Source organism: Phalangium opilio, unplaced genomic scaffold (assembly GCF_054372755.1).
Source record: "Phalangium opilio isolate 3A_F unplaced genomic scaffold, DU_Popi_V2 ptg000009l_1, whole genome shotgun sequence".
NCBI lineage: Eukaryota > Metazoa > Arthropoda > Arachnida > Opiliones > Phalangiidae > Phalangium > Phalangium opilio.
This window is the reverse complement of record NW_028324146.1, coordinates 12,457,220-12,478,581: the sequence shown is the minus strand read 5'-3', so window position 1 is coordinate 12,478,581 and position 21,362 is coordinate 12,457,220. Positions and strand designations below refer to the sequence as shown.

The window sequence follows — 21,362 nt, the reverse complement described above, 5'->3', positions numbered from 1 at the left end:
TTATAAAACAATAACAAAAAGAAGATATGTTTGCTTTTTTCATATCTGGTGGAATTTGAAAGAGGAAGCAAAAGTGAAAAAGCCAACGGCACGCAGTATTCCCAAGTACTGTATGCGCTCGACGCTGCTTAACTTCGGTGATCGGACGTGAACCGGTGTTTTCAGCGTGATATGGCCGTTGCCGACAGTGCTAGTTAATAATTCGAATTTAAATTAAGTGAGACAAATTAACCTTCATCATTTTAAAACAATAACAAAAAGAAAACATGTTTGCTCTTTTCATATCTATTAAAATTTAAAAGAGCAAAAAAAAGTGAAAAAGCCAACGGCACGCAGTGTTCCTAAGTGGTCTCCCTCCCAAGTAGTGACTGCGCTCGACGCTGCTTAACTTCGGTTATCGGACGAGAACCGGTGTATCCAGCGTGATATGGCCGTTGCCGAGAATGCTAGTTAATAATTGGAATTTAATTAACTTTCATCTTTATAAAACAATAACAAAAAGAAGATATGTTTGCTTTTTTCATATCTGGTGGAATTTGAAAGAGGAAACAAAAGTGAAAAAGCCAACGGCACGCAGTATTCCCAAGTACTGTATGCGCTCGACGCTGCTTAACTTCGGTGATCGGACGTGAACCGGTGTTTTCAGCGTGATATGGCCGTTGCCGAGAGTGCTAGTTAATAATTCGAATTTAAATTAAGTGAGACAAATTAACCTTCATCATTTTAAAACAATAACAAAATGAAAACCTGTTTGCTTTTTACATATCTATTAAAATTTAAAAGAGGAAAAAAAAGTGAAAAAGCCAACGGCACGCAGTGATCCTAAGTGGTCTCCCTCCCAAGTAATGACTGCGCTCGACGCTGCTTAACTTCGGCTATGGGACGAGAATCGGTGTATTCAGCGTGATATGGCCGTTGCCGAGAGTGCTAGTTAATAATTTGAATTTCATTAACTTTCATCTTTATAAAACAATAACAAAAAGAAGATGTGTTTGCTTTTTTCATATCTGGTGGAATTTGAAAGAGGAAGCAAAAGTGAAAAAGCTAACGGCACGCAGTATTCCCAAGTACTGTATGCGCTCGACGCTGCTTAACTTCGGTGATCGGACGTGAACCGGTGCTTTCAGCGTGATATGGCCGTTGCCGAAAGTGCTAGTTAATAATTCGAATTTAAATTAAGTGAGACAAATTAACCTTCATCATTTTAAAACAATAACAAAAAGAAAACATGTTTGCTTTTTTCATATCTATTAAAATTTAAAAGAGCAAAAAAAAATTAAAAAGCCAACGGCACGCAGTGTTCCTAAGTGGTCTCCCTCCCAAGTAGTGACTGCGCTCGACGCTGCTTAACTTCGGTTATCGGACGAGAACCGGTGTATTCAGCGTGATATGGCCGTTGCCGAGAATGCTAGTTAATAATTTGAATTTAATTAACTTTCATCTTTATAAAACAATAACAAAAAGAAGATATGTTTGCTTTTTTCATATCTGGTGGAATTTGAAAGAGGAAGCAAAAGTGAAAAAGCCAACGGCACGCAGTATTCCCAAGTACTGTATGCGCTCGACGCTGCTTAACTTCGGTGATCGGACGTGAACCGGTGTTTTCAGCGTGATATGGCCGTTGCCGAGAGTGCTAGTTAATAATTCGAATTTAAATTAAGTGAGACAAATTAACCTTCATCATTTTAAAACAATAACAAAAAGAAAACCTGTTTGCTTTTTACATATCTATTAAAATTTAAAAGAGGAAAAAAAAGTGAAAAAGCCAACGGCACGCAGTGATCCTAAGTGGTCTCCCTCCCAAGTAATGACTGCGCTCGACGCTGCTTAACTTCGGCTATGGGACGAGAATCGGTGTATTCAGCGTGATATGGCCGTTGCCGAGAGTGCTAGTTAATAATTTGAATTTCATTAACTTTCATCTTTATAAAACAATAACAAAAAGAAGATATGTTTGCTTTTTTCATATCTGGTGGAATTTGAAAGAGGAAACAAAAGTGAAAAAGCTAACGGCACGCAGTATTCCCAAGTACTGTATGCGCTCGACGCTGCTTAACTTCGGTGATCGGACGTGAACCGGTGCTTTCAGCGTGATATGGCCGTTGCCGAGAGTGCTAGTTAATAATTCGAATTTAAATTAAGAGAGACAAATTAACCTTCATCATTTTAAAACAATAACAAAAAGAAAACCTGTTTGCTTTTTACATATCTATTAAAATTTAAAAGAGGAAAAAAAAGTGAAAAAGCCAACGACACGCAGTGTTCCTAAGTGGTCTCCCTCCCAAGTAATGACTGCGCTCGACGCTGCATAACTTCGGATATCGGACGAGAACCGGTGTATTCAGCGTGATATGGCCGTTGCCGAGAATGCTAGTTAATAATTTGAATTTAATTAACTTTCTTCTTTATAAAACAATAACAAAAAGAAGATATGTTTGCTTTTTTCATATCTGGTGGAATTTAAAAGAGGAAACAAAAGTGAAAAAGCAAACGGCACGCAGTATTCCCAAGTACTGTATGCGCTCGACGCTGCTTTACTTCGGTGATCGGACGTGAACCGGTGTTTTCAGCGTGATATGGCCGTTGCCGAGAGTGCTAGTTAATAATTCGAATTTAAATTAAGTGAGACAAATTAACCTTCATCATTTTAAAACAATAACAAAAAGAAAACGTGTTTGCTTTTTTCATATCTATTAAAATTTAAAAGAGGAAAAAAAAGTGAAAAAGCCAACGGCACGCAGTGTTCTTAAGTGGTCTCGCTCCCAAGTAGTGACTGCGCTCGACGCTGCTTAACTTCGGTTATCGGACGAGAACCGGAGTATTCAGCGTGATATGGCCGTTGCCGAGAGTGCTAGTTAATAATTTGAATTTAATTAACTTTCATCATTATAAGACAATAACAAAAAGAAGATATTATTGCTTTTTTCATATCGGGTGGAATTTAAAAGAGGAAACAAAAGGGAAAAACCAACGGCACGCAGTATTCCCAAGTACTGTATGCGCTCGACGCTGCTTAACTTCGGTGATCGGACGAGAACCGGTGTTTTCAGCGTGATATGACCGTTGCCGAGAGTGCTAGTTATTAATTCGAATTTAAATTAAGTGAGACAAATTAACCTTCATCTTTATAAAACAATAACAAAAAGAAGAAATGTTTGCTTTTTTCATATCGGGTGGAATTTAAAAGAGGAAACAAAAGTGAAAAAGCCAACGGCACGCAGTATTCCCAAGTACTGACTGCGCTCGACGCTGGTAACGTCGGCGGTCGGACGAGAACCGGTGTTCTCAGCGTGATATGGCCGTTGCCGAGAGTGCTAGATAATAATTCGAATTTAAATTAAGTGAGACAAATTACCCTTCATCTTTTTAAAACAATAACAAAAATAAAATATGTTTGCTTTTTTCATATCTATTGGAATTTAAAAGAGGAAAAAAAAAGTGAAAACGCTAACGGCACGCAGTGTTCCTAAGTGGTCGCCCTCCCAAGTACTGACTGCGCTCGACGCTGCTTAACTTCGGTTATCGGACGAGAACCGGTGTATTCAGCGTGATATGGCCGTTGCCGAGAGTGCTAGTTAATAATTTGAATTTAATTAACCTTCATCTTTATAAAACAATAACAAAAAGAAGATACGTTTGCTTTTTTCATATCTATTGTAATTTAAAAGAGGAAACAAAAGTGAAAAAGCCAATGGCACGCAGTATACCCAAGTACTGTATGCGCTCGACGCTGCTTAACTTCGGTGATCGGACGTGAACCGGTGTTTTCAGCGTGATATGGCCGTTGCCGAGAGTGCTAGTTAATAATTCGAATTTAAATTAAGTGAGACAAATTAACCTTCATCATTTTATAACAATAACAAAAAGAAAACGTGTTTGCTTTTTTCATATCTATTAAAATTTAAAAGAGGAAAAAAAAGTGAAAAAGCCAACGGCACGCAGTGTTCTTAAGTGGTCTCGCTCCCAAGTAGTGACTGCGCTCGACGCTGCTTAACTTCGGTTATCGGACTAGAACCGGAGTATTCAGCGTGATATGGCTGTTGTCGAGAGTGCTAGTTAATAATTTGAATTTAATTAACTTTCATCTTTATAAAACAATAACAAAAAGAAGATATGTTTGCTTTTTTCATATCTGGTGGAATTTAAAAGAGGAAACAAAAGTGAAAAAGCAAACGGCACGCAGTATTCCCAAGTACTGTATGCGCTCGACGCTGCTTAACTTCGGTGATCGGACGTGAACCGGTGCTTTCAGCGTGATATGGCCGTTGCCGAAAGTGCTAGTTAATAATTCGAATTTAAATTAAGTGAGACAAATTAACCTTCATCATTTTAAAACAATAACAAAAAGAAAACATGTTTGCTTTTTTCATATCTATTAAAATTTAAAAGAGCAAAAAAAAATGAAAAAGCCAACGGCACGCAGTGTTCCTAAGTGGTCTCCCTCCCAAGTAGTGACTGCGCTCGACGCTGCTTAACTTCGGTTATCGGACGAGAACCGGTGTATTCAGCGTGATATGGCCGTTGCCGAGAATGCTAGTTAATAATTTGAATTTAATTAACTTTCATCTTTATAAAACAATAACAAAAAGAAGATATGTTTGCTTTTTTCATATCTGGTGGAATTTGAAAGAGGAAGCAAAAGTGAAAAAGCCAACGGCACGCAGTATTCCCAAGTACTGTATGCGCTCGACGCTGCTTAACTTCGGTGATCGGACGTGAACCGGTGTTTTCAGCGTGATATGGCCGTTGCCGAGAGTGCTAGTTAATAATTCGAATTTAAATTAAGTGAGACAAATTAACCTTCATCATTTTAAAACAATAACAAAAAGAAAACCTGTTTGCTTTATACATATCTATTAAAATTTAAAAGAGGAAAAAAAAGTGAAAAAGCCAACGGCACGCAGTGATCCTAAGTGGTCTCCCTCCCAAGTAATGACTGCGCTCGACGCTGCTTAACTTCGGCTATGGGACGAGAATCGGTGTATTCAGCGTGATATGGCCGTTGCCGAGAGTGCTAGTTAATAATTTGAATTTCATTAACTTTCATCTTTATAAAACAATAACAAAAAGAAGATATGTTTGCTTTTTTCATATCTGGTGGAATTTGAAAGAGGAAACAAAAGTGAAAAAGCTAACGGCACGCAGTATTCCCAAGTACTGTATGCGCTCGACGCTGCTTAACTTCGGTGATCGGACGTGAACCGGTGCTTTCAGCGTGATATGGCCGTTGCCGAGAGTGCTAGTTAATAATTCGAATTTAAATTAAGAGAGACAAATTAACCTTCATCATTTTAAAACAATAACAAAAAGAAAACCTGTTTGCTTTTTACATATCTATTAAAATTTAAAAGAGGAAAAAAAAGTGAAAAAGCCAACGACACGCAGTGTTCCTAAGTGGTCTCCCTCCCAAGTAATGACTGCGCTCGACGCTGCATAACTTCGGATATCGGACGAGAACCGGTGTATTCAGCGTGATATGGCCGTTGCCGAGAATGCTAGTTAATAATTTGAATTTAATTAACTTTCTTCTTTATAAAACAATAACAAAAAGAAGATATGTTTGCTTTTTTCATATCTGGTGGAATTTAAAAGAGGAAACAAAAGTGAAAAAGCAAACGGCACGCAGTATTCCCAAGTACTGTATGCGCTCGACGCTGCTTTACTTCGGTGATCGGACGTGAACCGGTGTTTTCAGCGTGATATGGCCGTTGCCGAGAGTGCTAGTTAATAATTCGAATTTAAATTAAGTGAGACAAATTAACCTTCATCATTTTAAAACAATAACAAAAAGAAAACGTGTTTGCTTTTTTCATATCTATTAAAATTTAAAAGAGGAAAAAAAAGTGAAAAAGCCAACGGCACGCAGTGTTCTTAAGTGGTCTCGCTCCCAAGTAGTGACTGCGCTCGACGCTGCTTAACTTCGGTTATCGGACGAGAACCGGAGTATTCAGTGTGATATGGCCGTTGCCGAGAGTGCTAGTTAATAATTTGAATTTAATTAACTTTCATCATTATAAGACAATAACAAAAAGAAGATATTATTGCTTTTTTCATATCGGGTGGAATTTAAAAGAGGAAACAAAAGGGAAAAACCAACGGCACGCAGTATTCCCAAGTACTGTATGCGCTCGACGCTGCTTAACTTCGGTGATCGGACGAGAACCGGTGTTTTCAGCGTGATATGACCGTTGCCGAGAGTGCTAGTTATTAATTCGAATTTAAATTAAGTGAGACAAATTAACCTTCATCTTTATAAAACAATAACAAAAAGAAGATATGTTTGCTTTTTTCATATCGGGTGGAATTTAAAAGAGGAAACAAAAGTGAAAAAGCCAACGGCACGCAGTATTCCCAAGTACTGACTGCGCTCGACGCTGGTAACGTCGGCGGTCGGACGAGAACCGGTGTTCTCAGCGTGATATGGCCGTTGCCGAGAGTGCTAGATAATAATTCGAATTTAAATTAAGTGAGACAAATTACCCTTCATCTTTTTAAAACAATAACAAAAATAAAATATGTTTGCTTTTTTCATATCTATTGGAATTTAAAAGAGGAAAAAAAAAGTGAAAACGCTAACGGCACGCAGTGTTCCTAAGTGGTCGCCCTCCCAAGTACTGACTGCGCTCGACGCTGCTTAACTTCGGTTATCGGACGAGAACCGGTGTATTCAGCGTGATATGGCCGTTGCCGAGAGTGCTAGTTAATAATTTGAATTTAATTAACCTTCATCTTTATAAAACAATAACAAAAAGAAGATACGTTTGCTTTTTTCATATCTATTGTAATTTAAAAGAGGAAACAAAAGTGAAAAAGCCAATGGCACGCAGTATACCCAAGTACTGTATGCGCTCGACGCTGCTTAACTTCGGTGATCGGACGTGAACCGGTGTTTTCAGCGTGATATGGCCGTTGCCGAGAGTGCTAGTTAATAATTCGAATTTAAATTAAGTGAGACAAATTAACCTTCATCATTTTATAACAATAACAAAAAGAAAACGTGTTTGCTTTTTTCATATCTATTAAAATTTAAAAGAGGAAAAAAAAGTGAAAAAGCCAACGGCACGCAGTGTTCTTAAGTGGTCTCGCTCCCAAGTAGTGACTGCGCTCGACGCTGCTTAACTTCGGTTATCGGACTAGAACCGGAGTATTCAGCGTGATATGGCTGTTGTCGAGAGTGCTAGTTAATAATTTGAATTTAATTAACATTCATCTTTATAAAACAATAACAAAAAGAAGATATGTTTGCTTTTTTCATATCTGGTGGAATTTAAAAGAGGAAACAAAAGTGAAAAAGCAAACGGCACGCAGTATTCCCAAGTACTGTATGCGCTCGACGCTGCTTAACTTCGGTGATCGGACGTGAACCGGTGTTTTCAGCGTGATATGGCCGTTGCCGAGAGTGCTAGTTAATAATTCGAATTTAAATTAAGTGAGACAAATTAACCTTCATCATTTTAAAACAATAGCAAAAAGAAAACCTGTTTGCTTTTTACATATCTATTAAAATTTAAAAGAGGAAAAAAAAGTGAAAAAGCCAACGACACGCAGTGTTCCTAAGTGGTCTCCCTCCCAAGTAATGACTGCGCTCGACGCTGCATAACTTCGGATATCGGACGAGAACCGGTGTATTCAGCGTGATATGGCCGTTGCCGAGAATGCTAGTTAAAAATTTGAATTTAATTAACTTTCTTCTTTATAAAACAATAACAAAAAGAAGATATGTTTGCTTTTTTCATATCTGGTGGAATTTTAAAGAGGAAACAAAAGTGAAAAAGCAAACGGCACGCAGTATTCCCAAGTACTTTATGCGCTCGACGCTGCTTTACTTCGGTGATCGGACGTGAACCGGTGTTTTCAGCGTGATATGGCCGTTGCCGAGAGTGCTAGTTAATAATTCGAATTTAAATTAAGTGAGACAAATTAACCTTCATCATTTTAAAACAATAACAAAAAGAAAACGTGTTTGCTTTTTTCATATCTATTAAAATTTAAAAGAGGAAAAAAAAGTGAAAAAGCCAACGGCACGCAGTGTTCTTAAGTGGTCTCGCTCCCAAGTAGTGACTGCGCTCGACGCTGCTTAACTTCGGTTATCGGACGAGAACCGGAGTATTCAGCGTGATATGGCCGTTGCCGAGAGTGCTAGTTAATAATTTGAATTTAATTAACTTTCATCATTATAAAACAATAACAAATAGAAGATATTATTGCTTTTTTCATATCGGGTGGAATTTAAAAGAGGAAACAAAAGGGAAAAACCAACGGCACGCAGTATTCCCAAGTACTGTATGCGCTCGACGCTGCTTAACTTCGGTGATCGGACGAGAACCGGTGTTTTCAGCGTGATATGACCGTTGCCGAGAGTGCTAGTTATTAATTCGAATTTAAATTAAGTGAGACAAATTAACCTTCATCTTTATAAAACAATAACAAAAAGAAGATACGTTTGCTTTTTTCATATCTATTGTAATTTAAAAGAGGAAACAAAAGTGAAAAAGCCAATGGCACGCAGTATACCCAAGTACTGTATGCGCTCGACGCTGCTTAACTTCGGTGATCGGACGTGAACCGGTGTTTTCAGCGTGATATGGCCGTTGCCGAGAGTGCTAGTTAATAATTCGAATTTAAATTAAGTGAGACAAATTAACCTTCATCATTTTAAAACAATAACAAAAAGAAAACATGTTTGCTTTTTTCATATCTATTAAAATTTAAAAGAGGAAAAAAAAGTGAAAACGCTAACGGCACGCAGTGTTCCTAAGTGGTCGCCCTCCCAAGTACTGACTGCGCTCGACGCTTCTTAACTTCGGTTATCGGACGAGAACCGGTGTATTCAGCGTGTTATGGCCGTTGCCGAGAGTGCTAGTTAATAATTTGAACTAAATTAACTTTCATCTTTATAAAACAATAACAAAAAGAAGATATGTTTGCTTTTTTCATATCTATTGTAATTTAAAAGAGGAAACAAAAGTGAAAAAGCCAATGGCACGCAGTATACCCAAGTACTGTATGCGCTCGACGCTGCTTAACTTCGGTGATCGGACGTGAACCGGTGTTTTCAGCGTGATATGGCCGTTGCCGAGAGTGCTAGTTAATAATTCGAATTTAAATTAAGTGAGACAAATTAACCTTCATCATTTTATAACAATAACAAAAAGAAAACGTGTTTGCTTTTTTCATATCTATTAAAATTTAAAAGAGGAAAAAAAAGTGAAAAAGCCAACGGCACGCAGTGTTCTTAAGTGGTCTCGCTCCCAAGTAGTGACTGCGCTCGACGCTGCTTAACTTCGGTTATCGGACTAGAACCGGAGTATTCAGCGTGATATGGCTGTTGTCGAGAGTGCTAGTTAATAATTTGAATTTAATTAACATACATCTTTATAAAACAATAACAAAAAGAAGATATGTTTGCTTTTTTCATATCTGGTGGAATTTAAAAGAGGAAACAAAAGTGAAAAAGCAAACGGCACGCAGTATTCCCAAGTACTGTATGCGCTCGACGCTGCTTAACTTCGGTGATCGGACGTGAACCGGTGTTTTCAGCGTGATATGGCCGTTGCCGAGAGTGCTAGTTAATAATTCGAATTTAAATTAAGTGAGACAAATTAACCTTCATCATTTTAAAACAATAGCAAAAAGAAAACCTGTTTGCTTTTTACATATCTATTAAAATTTAAAAGAGGAAAAAAAAGTGAAAAAGCCAACGACACGCAGTGTTCCTAAGTGGTCTCCCTCCCAAGTAATGACTGCGCTCGACGCTGCATAACTTCGGATATCGGACGAGAACCGGTGTATTCAGCGTGATATGGCCGTTGCCGAGAATGCTAGTTAAAAATTTGAATTTAATTAACTTTCTTTTTTATAAAACAATAACAAAAAGAAGATATGTTTGCTTTTTTCATATCTGGTGGAATTTTAAAGAGGAAAAAAAAGTGAAAACGCTAACGGCACGCAGTGTTCCTAAGTGGTCGCCCTCCCAAGTACTGACTGCGCTCGACGCTTCTTAACTTCGGTTATCGGACGAGAACCGGTGTATTCAGCGTGTTATGGCCGTTGCCGAGAGTGCTAGTTAATAATTTGAACTAAATTAACTTTCATCTTTATAAAACAATAACAAAAAGAAGATATGTTTGCTTTTTTCATATCTATTGTAATTTAAAAGAGGAAACAAAAGTGAAAAAGCCAATGGCACGCAGTATACCCAAGTACTGTATGCGCTCGACGCTGCTTAACTTCGGTGATCGGACGTGAACCGGTGTTTTCAGCGTGATATGGCCGTTGCCGAGAGTGCTAGTTAATAATTCGAATTTAAATTAAGTGAGACAAATTAACCTTCATCATTTTATAACAATAACAAAAAGAAAACGTGTTTGCTTTTTTCATATCTATTAAAATTTAAAAGAGGAAAAAAAAGTGAAAAAGCCAACGGCACGCAGTGTTCTTAAGTGGTCTCGCTCCCAAGTAGTGACTGCGCTCGACGCTGCTTAACTTCGGTTATCGGACTAGAACCGGAGTATTCAGCGTGATATGGCTGTTGTCGAGAGTGCTAGTTAATAATTTGAATTTAATTAACATTCATCTTTATAAAACAATAACAAAAAGAAGATATGTTTGCTTTTTTCATATCTGGTGGAATTTAAAAGAGGAAACAAAAGTGAAAAAGCAAACGGCACGCAGTATTCCCAAGTACTGTATGCGCTCGACGCTGCTTAACTTCGGTGATCGGACGTGAACCGGTGTTTTCAGCGTGATATGGCCGTTGCCGAGAGTGCTAGTTAATAATTCGAATTTAAATTAAGTGAGACAAATTAACCTTCATCATTTTAAAACAATAGCAAAAAGAAAACCTGTTTGCTTTTTACATATCTATTAAAATTTAAAAGAGGAAAAAAAAGTGAAAAAGCCAACGACACGCAGTGTTCCTAAGTGGTCTCCCTCCCAAGTAATGACTGCGTTCGACGCTGCATAACTTCGGATATCGGACGAGAACCGGTGTATTCAGCGTGATATGGCCGTTGCCGAGAATGCTAGTTAAAAATTTGAATTTAATTAACTTTCTTTTTTATAAAACAATAACAAAAAGAAGATATGTTTGCTTTTTTCATATCTGGTGGAATTTTAAAGAGGAAACAAAAGTGAAAAAGCAAACGGCACGCAGTATTCCCAAGTACTTTATGCGCTCGACGCTGCTTTACTTCGGTGATCGGACGTGAACCGGTGTTTTCAGCGTGATATAGCCGTTGCCGAGAGTGCTAGTTAATAATTCGAATTTAAATTAAGTGAGACAAATTAACCTTCATCATTTTAAAACAATAACAAAAAGAAAACGTGTTTGCTTTTTTCATATCTATTAAAATTTAAAAGAGGAAAAAAAAGTGAAAAAGCCAACGGCACGCAGTGTTCTTAAGTGGTCTCGCTCCCAAGTAGTGACTGCGCTCGACGCTGCTTAACTTCGGTTATCGGACGAGAACCGGAGTATTCAGCGTGATATGGCCGTTGCCGAGAGTGCTAGTTAATAATTTGAATTTAATTAACTTTCATCATTATAAAACAATAACAAATAGAAGATATTATTGCTTTTTTCATATCGGGTGGAATTTAAAAGAGGAAACAAAAGGGAAAAACCAACGGCACGCAGTATTCCCAAGTACTGTATGCGCTCGACGCTGCTTAACTTCGGTGATCGGACGAGAACCGGTGTTTTCAGCGTGATATGACCGTTGCCGAGAGTGCTAGTTATTAATTCGAATTTAAATTAAGTGAGACAAATTAACCTTCATCTTTATAAAACAATAACAAAAAGAAGATACGTTTGCTTTTTTCATATCTATTGTAATTTAAAAGAGGAAACAAAAGTGAAAAAGCCAATGGCACGCAGTATACCCAAGTACTGTATGCGCTCGACGCTGCTTAACTTCGGTGATCGGACGTGAACCGGTGTTTTCAGCGTGATATGGCCGTTGCCGAGAGTGCTAGTTAATAATTCGAATTTAAATTAAGTGAGACAAATTAACCTTCATCATTTTAAAACAATAACAAAAAGAAAACATGTTTGCTTTTTTCATATCTATTAAAATTTAAAAGAGGAAAAAAAAGTGAAAACGCTAACGGCACGCAGTGTTCCTAAGTGGTCGCCCTCCCAAGTACTGACTGCGCTCGACGCTTCTTAACTTCGGTTATCGGACGAGAACCGGTGTATTCAGCGTGTTATGGCCGTTGCCGAGAGTGCTAGTTAATAATTTGAACTAAATTAACTTTCATCTTTATAAAACAATAACAAAAAGAAGATATGTTTGCTTTTTTCATATCTGGTGGAATTTAAAAGAGAAAACAAAAGTGAAAAAGCCAACGGCACGCAGTATTCCCAAGTACTGTATGCGCTCGACGCTGCTTAACTTCGGTGATCGGACGAGAACCGGTGTTTTCAGCGTGATATGGACGTTGCACGCAGTATTCCCAAGTACTGACTGCGCTCGACGCTGCTAACTTCGGCGGTCGGACGAGAACCGGTGTTCTCAGCGTGATATGGCCGTTGCCGAGAATGCTAGGTAATAATTCGAATTTAAATTAAGTAAGACAAATTAACCTTCATCATTTTAAAACAATAACAAAAAGAAAACATGTTTGCTTTTTTCATATCGGGTGGAATTTAAAAGAGGAAACAAAAGGGAAAAACTAACGGCACGCAGTATTCCCAAGTACTGTATGCGCTCGACGCTGCTTAACTTCGGTGATCGGACGAGAACCGGTGTTTTCAGCGTGATATGACCGTTGCCGAGAGTGCTAGTTATTAATTCGAATTTAAATTAAGTGAGACAAATTAACCTTCATCTTTATAAAACAATAACAAAAAGAAGATATGTTTGCTTTTTTTATATCGGGTGGAATTTAAAAGAGGAAACAAAAGTGAAAAAGCCAACGGCACGCAGTATTCCCAAGTACTGACTGCGCTCGACGCTGCTAACGTCGGCGGTCGGACGAGAACTGGTGTTCTCAGCGTGATATGGCCGTTGCCGAGAGTGCTAGATAATAATTCGAATTTAAATTAAGTGAGACAAATTAACCTTCATCTTTTTAAAACAATAACAAAAAGAAAATATGTTTGCTTTTTTCATATCTATTGGAATTTAAAAGAGGAAAAAAAAGTGAAAACGCTAACGGCACGCAGTGTTCCTAAGTGGTCGCCCTCCCAAGTACTAACTGCGCTCGACGCTGCTTAACTTCGGTTATCGGACGAGAACCGGTGTATTCAGCGTGATATGGCCGTTGCCGATAGTGCTAGTTAATAATTTGAATTTAATTAACCTTCATCTTTATAAAACAATAACAAAAAGAAGATACGTTTGCTTTTTTCATATCTATTGTAATTTAAAAGAGGAAACAAAAGTGAAAAAGCCAATGGCACGCAGTATACCCAAGTACTGTATGCGCTCGACGCTGCTTAACTTCGGTGATCGGACGTGAACCGGTGTTTTCAGCGTGATATGGCCGTTGCCGAGAGTGCTAGTTAATAATTCGAATTTAAATTAAGTGAGACAAATTAACCTTCATCATTTTAAAACAATAACAAAAAGAAAACCTGTTTGCTTTTTACATATCTATTAAAATTTAAAAGAGGAAAAAAAAGTGAAAAAGCCAACGACACGCAGTGTTCCTAAGTGGTCTCCCTCCCAAGTAATGACTGCGCTCGACGCTGCATAACTTCGGATATCGGACGAGAACCGGTGTATTCAGCGTGATATGGCCGTTGCCGAGAATGCTAGTTAATAATTTGAATTTAATTAATTTTCTTCTTTATAAAACAACAAAAAGAAGATATGTTTGCTTTTTTCATATCTGGTGGAATTTAAAAGAGGAAACAAAAGTGAAAAAGCAAACGGCACGCAGTATTCCCAAGTACTGTATGCGCTCGACGCTGCTTTACTTCGGTGATCGGACGTGAACCGGTGTTTTCAGCGTGATATGGCCGTTGCCGAGAGTGCTAGTTAATAATTCGAATTTAAATTAAGTGAGACAAATTAACCTTCATCATTTTAAAACAATAACAAAAAGAAAACGTGTTTGCTTTTTTCATATCTATTAAAATTTAAAAGAGGAAAAAAAAGTGAAAAAGCCAACGGCACGCAGTGTTCTTAAGTGGTCTCGCTCCCAAGTAGTGACTGCGCTCGACGCTGCTTAACTTCGGTTATCGGACGAGAACCGGAGTATTCAGCGTGATATGGCCGTTGCCGAGAGTGCTAGTTAATATTTTGAATTTAATTAACTTTCATCATTATAAAACAATAACAAAAAGAAGATATTATTGCTTTTTTCATATCGGGTGGAATTTAAAAGAGGAAACAAAAGGGAAAAACCAACGGCACGCAGTATTCCCAAGTACTGTATGCGCTCGACGCTGCTTAACTTCGGTGATCGGACGAGAACCGGTGTTTTCAGCGTGATATGACCGTTGCCGAAAGTGCTAGTTATTAATTCGAATTTAAATTAAGTGAGACAAATTAACCTTCATCTTTATAAAACAATAACAAAAAGAAGATATGTTTGCTTTTTTCATATCGGGTGGAATTTAAAAGAGGAAACAAAAGTGAAAAAGCCAACGGCACGCAGTATTCCCAAGTACTGACTGCGCTCGACGCTGGTAACGTCGGCGGTCGGACGAGAACCGGTGTTCTCAGCGTGATATGGCCGTTGCCGAGAGTGCTAGATAATAATTCGAATTTAAATTAAGTGAGACAAATTACCCTTCATCTTTTTAAAACAATAACAAAAATAAAATATGTTTGCTTTTTTCATATCTATTGGAATTTAAAAGAGGAAAAAAAAAGTGAAAACGCTAACGGCACGCAGTGTTCCTAAGTGGTCGCCCTCCCAAGTACTGACTGCGCTCGACGCTGCTTAACTTCGGTTATCGGACGAGAACCGGTGTATTCAGCGTGATATGGCCGTTGCCGAGAGTGCTTGTTAATAATTTGAATTTAATTAACCTTCATCTTTATAAAACAATAACAAAAAGAAGATACGTTTGCTTTTTTTCATATCTATTGTAATTTAAAAGAGGAAACAAAAGTGAAAAAGCCAATGGCACGCAGTATACCCAAGTACTGTATGCGCTCGACGCTGCTTAACTTCGGTGATCGGACGTGAACCGGTGTTTTCAGCGTGATATGGCCGTTGCCGAGAGTGCTAGTTAATAATTCGAATTTAAATTAAGTGAGACAAATTAACCTTCATCATTTTAAAACAATAACAAAAAGAAAACGTGTTTGCTTTTTTCATATCTATTAAAATTTAAAAGAGGAAAAAAAAGTGAAAAAGCCAACGGCACGCAGTGTTCTTAAGTGGTCTCGCTCCCAAGTAGTGACTGCGCTCGACGCTGCTTAACTTCGGTGATCGGACGTGAACCGGTGTTTTCAGCGTGATATGGCCGTTGCCGAGAGTGCTAGTTAATAATTCGAATTTAAATTAAGTGAGACAAATTAACCTTCATCATTTTAAAACAATAACAAAAAGAAAACGTGTTTGCTTTTTTCATATCTATTAAAATTTAAAAGAGGAAAAAAAAGTGAAAAAGCCAACGGCACGCAGTGTTCTTAAGTGGTCTCGCTCCCAAGTAGTGACTGCGCTCGACGCTGCTTAACTTCGGTTATCGGACGAGAACCGGAGTATTCAGCGTGATATGGCCGTTGCCGAGAGTGCTAGTTAATAATTTGAATTTAATTAACTTTCATCATTATAAAACAATAACAAATAGAAGATATTATTGCTTTTTACCTCTCCGAGTGACGTATGTCACGGAGAGGTTCTGTAACGATCGTGTGTGTCTGTTTGTTTGTTTGTTTGTTTGTGTGTGTGTTTGTGTGTCTGTTGTTACACCCACGTGACCGCGTTCGCAATTTCCAAATCGGAGCAAACGTGTTCGCCATTTCCGAACTGCATTCACAGTCACGGAAATAGCTCCTCTACTTGAGTTCTCACACCACCATCTTCTGGTGTTTGTCCATTCCACACGGACACCAAACTGTACATACGGGCTTCTAATCACCATTATCTTCTGGTCCTCGTCCATTCCACTTGGACACCAGTCTGTACATACTAGCTTCTAATCACCACCATCTTCTGGTCTTCGTCCATTCCACTTGGACACCAGTCTGTACATACTGGCTTCTAATCACCACCATCTTCTGGTCATTGTCCATCCCACATGGACACCAGTCTGTACACCTGGCTTCTACACCACCATCTTCTGGTCTTTGTTTTTGTCCATCCCACATGGACACCAGTCTGCACACCTGGCTTCTACTCCATCGTCATCGTTTGGTTTAAGACATTCTCGGCGATCAGCTAGGGTTACGAGAAACGTCTAGCCTCCCTAGGGTGGGTTGTCCACGATAGGTTTTCGCAATTGCGGTTGTTCTTGCTATTAACTGTAGTTCGACACCCTTATATACTACCTATTTGAATAAGGCGAAGCAACCGGCGTATGCTTCATTTCAAACGCCAATATTAGTCAAGTCTCTCAAGAATGTTTAATTGTTCTTTTTTAAAACGATGTAACGTTCAATAAGGCGAATAACTAACGAAGAAAATATTAAATATTAATTATATTTATTTTAATATTTAAGATAATCTTGTTTCTCAATTCAAAATTAATACGGAAAGAGTTAAAAAGCAGTCTATGTTTTTGTCTGTGTGTGTCCGTCCGTTGTTACAGTAGTGCGCTGCGTTAGAAGTTCGTCTTGTTTCGATGTGTAAAGGAATCCTACAGAACCATAATATTCCCTTTATCCTTAATATAAAGTGAATATGTGGAAATATTTTTCGTAATTATGATGCATTTAGTACTTTTGTAGCTTTAAAGCTCTATTTCATTTTGATATTCCAAAGATTTTTTTTAATATCATTATTTAAAATGGATGTTTATATATTACCTAAGCTATACTACATCTGTTTATAGCATAATCCTTTCTAAAGCGAATACAAGCACAACGCTACTATGTTGGTCAAATGAACTTTTATTTGTCAATAGGCCTAGTGAACCAAAAAGTTAACGCTTGGGTTTGGATTTCGTTTCTGTAATGCAGAGACATTAACTGTTCAGATTGAGCCGAAAGTTAAGTACACTTTAGGCTTAGATATTATAATCATGGTGGAAATCTGGGCCGCGTTCAGCAGAGCCCAGCGATGTTAGCAGTATCCTACATAAGGGGTTTTTGAATTTTGACGTCACGGTGCTTAGCGCTTAGCTAGTGCGGTCTTCAAAGAAAATAGTCGGCCTTTGGATAACGTGGAGTAATTAATACAAATAGCTCTATGGGAAAATTAGAGATACGTTTAGGACATTTCATGTTTTTTAATTAGAGAGACTAGAGATTAAATAAAGATTTATGATTTGAAAGTGAACTTTAAAATTACCGATATAAACCTATGGTAAAAGAAACCCCTTTCAGTTCTATAACCTTGAAAAACTGATAAGGAAAGTTCAGTTTTTCGTTAGAAAGGAAACAAGATCTTCTCGTAAAGGTATGTTCTAATGGAAATCGTGTCTTACAGATTTTATTCTGAATTAAACGTTATATAAGGCAAAGCTAGTGGTATGCATCAGAGAATAAAATTTAACATAGAACTTATATATTCTTTGTAAGTAATGATTTGAAACCTAGGATTAGTGGATGATTATATATTTTGACAATGTAGAGAAAACTTTTCAATGACTTAAGCCTCGTTAGACAAAACAAAGCGAAAAAATGTTGGTCTAGTATTTCGATATTGAGTGGTCTTTTCCCCGACTCGGAGAGGTAATATTTTGGTTTTCCCAACTTGTTTCATATCGGGTGGAATTTAAAAGAGGAAACAAAAGGGAAAAACCAACGGCACGCAGTATTCCCAAGTACTGTATGCGCTCGACGCTGCTTAACTTCGGTGATCGGACGAGAACCGGTGTTTTCAGCGTGATATGACCGTTGCCGAGAGTGCTAGTTATTAATTCGAATTTAAATTAAGTGAGACAAATTAACCTTCATCTTTATAAAACAATAACAAAAAGAAGATATGTTTGCTTTTTTCATATCGGGTGGAATTTAAAAGAGGAAACAAAAGTGAAAAAGCCAACGGAACGCAGTATTCCGAAGTACTGACTGCGCTCGACGTTGGTAACGTCGGCGGTCGGACGAGAACCGGTGTTCTCAGCGTGATATGGCCGTTGCCGAGAATGCTATATATTAATTCGAATTTAAATTAAGTGAGACAAATTAACCTTCATCTTTTTAAAACAATAACAAAAAGAAAATATGTTTGCTTTTTTCATATCTATTGGAATTTAAAAGAGGAAAAAAAAAGTGAAAACGCTAACGGCACGCAGTGTTCCTAAGTGGTCGCCCTCCCAAGTACTGACTGCGCTCGACGCTGCTTAACTTCGGTTATCGGACGAGAACCGGTGTATTCAGCGTTGATATGGCCGTTGCCGAGAGTGCTAGTTAATAATTTGAATTTATTTAACCTTCATCTTTATAAAACAATAACAAAAAGAAAATACGTTTGCTTTTTTCATATCTATTGTAATTTAAAAGAGGAAACAAAAGTGAAAAAGCCAATGGCACGCAGTATACCCAAGTACTGTATGCGCTCGACGCTGCTTAACTTCGGTGATCGGACGTGAACCGGTGTTTTCAGCGTGATATGGCCGTTGCCGAGAGTGCTAGTTAATAATTCGAATTTAAATTAAGTGAGACAAATTAACCTTCATCATTTTAAAACAATAACAAAAAGAAAACATGTTTGCTTTTTTCATATCTATTAAAATTTAAAAGAGGAAAAAAAAGTGAAAACGCTAACGGCACGCAGTGTTCCTAAGTGCTCGCCCTCCCAAGTACTGACTGCGCTCGACGCTTCTTAACTTCGGTTATCGGACGAGAACCGGTGTATTCAGCGTGTTATGGCCGTTGCCGAGAGTGCTAGTTAATAATTTGAACTAAATTAACTTTCATCTTTATAAAACAATAACAAAAAGAAGATATGTTTGCTTTTTTCATATCTGGTGGAATTCAAAAGAGAAAACAAAAGTGAAAAAGCCAACGGCACGCAGTATTCCCAAGTACTGTATGCGCTCGACGCTGCTTAACTTCGGTGATCGGACGAGAACCGGTGTTTTCAGCGTGATATGGCCGTTGCACGCAGTATTCCCAAGTACTGACTGCGCTCGACGCTGCTAACTTCGGCGGTCGGACGAGAACCGGTGTTCTCAGCGTGATATGGCCGTTGCCGAGAATGCTAGGTAATAATTCGAATTTAAATTAAGTAAGACAAATTAACCTTCATCATTTTAAAACAATAACAAAAAGAAAACATGTTTGCTTTTTTCATATCGGGTGGAATTTAAAAGAGGAAACAAAAGGGAAAAACTAACGGCACGCAGTATTCCCAAGTACTGTATGCGCTCGACGCTGCTTAACTTCGGTGATCGGACGAGAACCGGTGTTTTCAGCGTGATATGACCGTTGCCGAGAGTGCTAGTTATTAATTCGAATTTAAATTAAGTGAGACAAATTAACCTTCATCTTTATAAAACAATAACAAAAAGAAGATATGTTTGCTTTTTTTATATCGGGTGGAATTTAAAAGAGGAAACAAAAGTGAAAAAGCCAACGGCACGCAGTATTCCCAAGTACTGACTGCGCTCGACGCTGCTAACGTCGGCGGTCGGACGAGAACTGGTGTTCTCAGCGTGATATGGCCGTTGCCGAGAGTGCTAGATAGTAATTCGAATTTAAATTAAGTGAGACAAATTAACCTTCATCTTTTTAAAACAATAACAAAAAGAAAATATGTTTGCTTTTTTCATATCTATTGGAATTTAAAAGAGGAAAAAAAAAGTGAAAACGCTAACGGCACGCAGTGTTCCTAAGTGGTCGCCCTCCCAAGTACTGACTGCGCTCGACGCTGCTTAACTTCGGTTATCGGACGAGAACCGGTGTATTCAGCGTGATATGGCCGTTGCCGATAGTGCTAGTTAATAATTTGAATTTAATTAACCTTCATCTTTATAAAACAATAACAAAAAGAAGATACGTTTGCTTTTTTCATATCTATTGTAATTTAAAAGAGGAAACAAAAGTGAAAAAGCCAATGGCACGCAGTATACCCAAGTACTGTATGCGCTCGACGCTGCTTAACTTCGGTGATCGGACGTGAACCGGTGTTTTCAGCGTGATATGGCCGTTGCCGAGAGTGCAAGTTAATAATTCGAATTTAAATTAAGTGAGACAAATTAACCTTCATCATTTTAAAACAATAACAAAAAGAAAACATGTTTGCTTTTTTCATATCTATTAAAATTTAAAAGAGGAAAAAAAAGTGAAAAAGCCAACGGCACGCAGTGTTCCTAAGAGGTCTCCCTCCCAAGTACTGACTGCGCTCGACGCTTCTTAACTTCGGTTATCGGACGAGAACCGGTGTATTCAGCGTGTTATGGCCGTTGCCGAGAGTGCTAGTTAATAATTTGAATTAAATTAACTTTCATCTTTATAAAACAATAACAAAAAGAAGATATGTTTGCTTTTTTCATATCTGGTGGAATTTAAAAGAGGAAACAAAAGAGAAAAAGCCAACGGCACGCAGTATTCCCAATTACTGTATGCGCTCGACGCTGCTTTACTTCGGTGATCGGACGTGAACCGGTGTTTTCAGCGTGATATGGCCGTTGCCGAGAGTGCTAGTTAATAATTCGAATTTAAATTAAGTGAGACAAATTAACCTTCATCATTTTAAAACAATAACAAAAAAAACGTGTTTGCTTTTTTCATATCTATTAAAATTTAAAAGAGGAAAAAAAAGTGAAAAAGCCAACGGCACGCAGTGTTCTTAAGTGGTCTCGCTCCCAAGTAGTGACTGCGCTCGACGCTGCTTAACTTCGGTTATCGGACGAGAACCGGAGTATTCAGCGTGATATGGCCATTGCCGAGAGTGCTAGTTAATAATTTGAATTTAATTAACTTTCATCATTATAAAACAATAACAAAAAGAAGATATGTTTGCTTTTTTCATATCGGGTGGAATTTAAAAGAGGAAACAAAAGTGAAAAAACAAACGGCACGCAGTATTCCCAAGTACTGTATGCGCTCGACGCTGCTTAACTTCGGTGATCGGACGAGAACCGGTGTTTTCAGCGTGATATGACCGTTGCCGAGAGTGCTAGTTATAATTCGAATTTAAATTAAGTGAGACAAATTAACCTTCATCTTTATAAAACAATAACAAAAAGAAGATATGTTTGCTTTTTTCATATCGGGTGGAATTTAAAAGAGGAAACAAAAGTGAAAAAGCCAACGGCACGCAGTATTCCCAAGTACTGTAATAATAATAATAATAAT

At 38.0% G+C, this 21,362-nt stretch overlaps 49 pseudogenes; all 49 read right to left on the bottom strand.

Annotated features, from left to right (window-relative positions):
- Window positions 1-80: 80 nt before the first annotated feature.
- On the bottom strand, window positions 81-183 carry LOC149714586 (5S ribosomal RNA; annotated as a pseudogene).
- Window positions 184-320: 137 nt separating this feature from the next.
- LOC149714585 (5S ribosomal RNA) lies at window positions 321-439 on the bottom strand (annotated as a pseudogene).
- A 122-nt stretch (window positions 440-561) lies between these two features.
- On the bottom strand, window positions 562-664 carry LOC149714584 (5S ribosomal RNA; annotated as a pseudogene).
- Window positions 665-1,042: 378 nt separating this feature from the next.
- LOC149714583 (5S ribosomal RNA) lies at window positions 1,043-1,145 on the bottom strand (annotated as a pseudogene).
- Window positions 1,146-1,282: 137 nt separating this feature from the next.
- On the bottom strand, window positions 1,283-1,401 carry LOC149714582 (5S ribosomal RNA; annotated as a pseudogene).
- Window positions 1,402-1,523: 122 nt separating this feature from the next.
- On the bottom strand, window positions 1,524-1,626 carry LOC149714581 (5S ribosomal RNA; annotated as a pseudogene).
- Window positions 1,627-2,004: 378 nt separating this feature from the next.
- LOC149714580 (5S ribosomal RNA) lies at window positions 2,005-2,107 on the bottom strand (annotated as a pseudogene).
- A 137-nt stretch (window positions 2,108-2,244) lies between these two features.
- Window positions 2,245-2,363, bottom strand: LOC149714579 (5S ribosomal RNA; annotated as a pseudogene).
- Window positions 2,364-2,725: 362 nt separating this feature from the next.
- Window positions 2,726-2,844, bottom strand: LOC149714578 (5S ribosomal RNA; annotated as a pseudogene).
- A 121-nt stretch (window positions 2,845-2,965) lies between these two features.
- Window positions 2,966-3,068, bottom strand: LOC149714577 (5S ribosomal RNA; annotated as a pseudogene).
- Window positions 3,069-3,445: 377 nt separating this feature from the next.
- On the bottom strand, window positions 3,446-3,564 carry LOC149714576 (5S ribosomal RNA; annotated as a pseudogene).
- Window positions 3,565-4,167: 603 nt separating this feature from the next.
- LOC149714575 (5S ribosomal RNA) lies at window positions 4,168-4,270 on the bottom strand (annotated as a pseudogene).
- A 137-nt stretch (window positions 4,271-4,407) lies between these two features.
- LOC149714574 (5S ribosomal RNA) lies at window positions 4,408-4,526 on the bottom strand (annotated as a pseudogene).
- A 122-nt stretch (window positions 4,527-4,648) lies between these two features.
- LOC149714573 (5S ribosomal RNA) lies at window positions 4,649-4,751 on the bottom strand (annotated as a pseudogene).
- Window positions 4,752-5,129: 378 nt separating this feature from the next.
- Window positions 5,130-5,232, bottom strand: LOC149714572 (5S ribosomal RNA; annotated as a pseudogene).
- Window positions 5,233-5,369: 137 nt separating this feature from the next.
- Window positions 5,370-5,488, bottom strand: LOC149714571 (5S ribosomal RNA; annotated as a pseudogene).
- A 362-nt stretch (window positions 5,489-5,850) lies between these two features.
- Window positions 5,851-5,969, bottom strand: LOC149714570 (5S ribosomal RNA; annotated as a pseudogene).
- A 121-nt stretch (window positions 5,970-6,090) lies between these two features.
- Window positions 6,091-6,193, bottom strand: LOC149714569 (5S ribosomal RNA; annotated as a pseudogene).
- A 377-nt stretch (window positions 6,194-6,570) lies between these two features.
- On the bottom strand, window positions 6,571-6,689 carry LOC149714568 (5S ribosomal RNA; annotated as a pseudogene).
- A 603-nt stretch (window positions 6,690-7,292) lies between these two features.
- LOC149714567 (5S ribosomal RNA) lies at window positions 7,293-7,395 on the bottom strand (annotated as a pseudogene).
- Window positions 7,396-7,532: 137 nt separating this feature from the next.
- LOC149714566 (5S ribosomal RNA) lies at window positions 7,533-7,651 on the bottom strand (annotated as a pseudogene).
- A 122-nt stretch (window positions 7,652-7,773) lies between these two features.
- Window positions 7,774-7,876, bottom strand: LOC149714565 (5S ribosomal RNA; annotated as a pseudogene).
- Window positions 7,877-8,013: 137 nt separating this feature from the next.
- LOC149714564 (5S ribosomal RNA) lies at window positions 8,014-8,132 on the bottom strand (annotated as a pseudogene).
- A 121-nt stretch (window positions 8,133-8,253) lies between these two features.
- On the bottom strand, window positions 8,254-8,356 carry LOC149714563 (5S ribosomal RNA; annotated as a pseudogene).
- Window positions 8,357-8,733: 377 nt separating this feature from the next.
- Window positions 8,734-8,852, bottom strand: LOC149714562 (5S ribosomal RNA; annotated as a pseudogene).
- A 603-nt stretch (window positions 8,853-9,455) lies between these two features.
- On the bottom strand, window positions 9,456-9,558 carry LOC149714561 (5S ribosomal RNA; annotated as a pseudogene).
- Window positions 9,559-9,695: 137 nt separating this feature from the next.
- Window positions 9,696-9,814, bottom strand: LOC149714560 (5S ribosomal RNA; annotated as a pseudogene).
- Window positions 9,815-9,936: 122 nt separating this feature from the next.
- On the bottom strand, window positions 9,937-10,055 carry LOC149714559 (5S ribosomal RNA; annotated as a pseudogene).
- A 603-nt stretch (window positions 10,056-10,658) lies between these two features.
- LOC149714558 (5S ribosomal RNA) lies at window positions 10,659-10,761 on the bottom strand (annotated as a pseudogene).
- A 137-nt stretch (window positions 10,762-10,898) lies between these two features.
- LOC149714557 (5S ribosomal RNA) lies at window positions 10,899-11,017 on the bottom strand (annotated as a pseudogene).
- A 362-nt stretch (window positions 11,018-11,379) lies between these two features.
- LOC149714556 (5S ribosomal RNA) lies at window positions 11,380-11,498 on the bottom strand (annotated as a pseudogene).
- A 121-nt stretch (window positions 11,499-11,619) lies between these two features.
- Window positions 11,620-11,722, bottom strand: LOC149714555 (5S ribosomal RNA; annotated as a pseudogene).
- Window positions 11,723-12,099: 377 nt separating this feature from the next.
- Window positions 12,100-12,218, bottom strand: LOC149714554 (5S ribosomal RNA; annotated as a pseudogene).
- A 452-nt stretch (window positions 12,219-12,670) lies between these two features.
- On the bottom strand, window positions 12,671-12,773 carry LOC149714553 (5S ribosomal RNA; annotated as a pseudogene).
- A 376-nt stretch (window positions 12,774-13,149) lies between these two features.
- On the bottom strand, window positions 13,150-13,268 carry LOC149714552 (5S ribosomal RNA; annotated as a pseudogene).
- A 362-nt stretch (window positions 13,269-13,630) lies between these two features.
- On the bottom strand, window positions 13,631-13,749 carry LOC149714551 (5S ribosomal RNA; annotated as a pseudogene).
- Window positions 13,750-14,108: 359 nt separating this feature from the next.
- LOC149714550 (5S ribosomal RNA) lies at window positions 14,109-14,227 on the bottom strand (annotated as a pseudogene).
- Window positions 14,228-14,348: 121 nt separating this feature from the next.
- Window positions 14,349-14,451, bottom strand: LOC149714549 (5S ribosomal RNA; annotated as a pseudogene).
- A 377-nt stretch (window positions 14,452-14,828) lies between these two features.
- Window positions 14,829-14,947, bottom strand: LOC149714548 (5S ribosomal RNA; annotated as a pseudogene).
- Window positions 14,948-15,310: 363 nt separating this feature from the next.
- LOC149714547 (5S ribosomal RNA) lies at window positions 15,311-15,429 on the bottom strand (annotated as a pseudogene).
- A 137-nt stretch (window positions 15,430-15,566) lies between these two features.
- LOC149714546 (5S ribosomal RNA) lies at window positions 15,567-15,685 on the bottom strand (annotated as a pseudogene).
- Window positions 15,686-17,859: 2,174 nt separating this feature from the next.
- Window positions 17,860-17,962, bottom strand: LOC149714545 (5S ribosomal RNA; annotated as a pseudogene).
- A 377-nt stretch (window positions 17,963-18,339) lies between these two features.
- Window positions 18,340-18,459, bottom strand: LOC149714544 (5S ribosomal RNA; annotated as a pseudogene).
- A 362-nt stretch (window positions 18,460-18,821) lies between these two features.
- Window positions 18,822-18,940, bottom strand: LOC149714543 (5S ribosomal RNA; annotated as a pseudogene).
- A 122-nt stretch (window positions 18,941-19,062) lies between these two features.
- On the bottom strand, window positions 19,063-19,165 carry LOC149714542 (5S ribosomal RNA; annotated as a pseudogene).
- A 227-nt stretch (window positions 19,166-19,392) lies between these two features.
- On the bottom strand, window positions 19,393-19,495 carry LOC149714541 (5S ribosomal RNA; annotated as a pseudogene).
- A 377-nt stretch (window positions 19,496-19,872) lies between these two features.
- On the bottom strand, window positions 19,873-19,991 carry LOC149714540 (5S ribosomal RNA; annotated as a pseudogene).
- A 362-nt stretch (window positions 19,992-20,353) lies between these two features.
- On the bottom strand, window positions 20,354-20,472 carry LOC149714539 (5S ribosomal RNA; annotated as a pseudogene).
- A 360-nt stretch (window positions 20,473-20,832) lies between these two features.
- On the bottom strand, window positions 20,833-20,951 carry LOC149714538 (5S ribosomal RNA; annotated as a pseudogene).
- Between the last annotated feature and the right edge of the window lie 411 nt (window positions 20,952-21,362).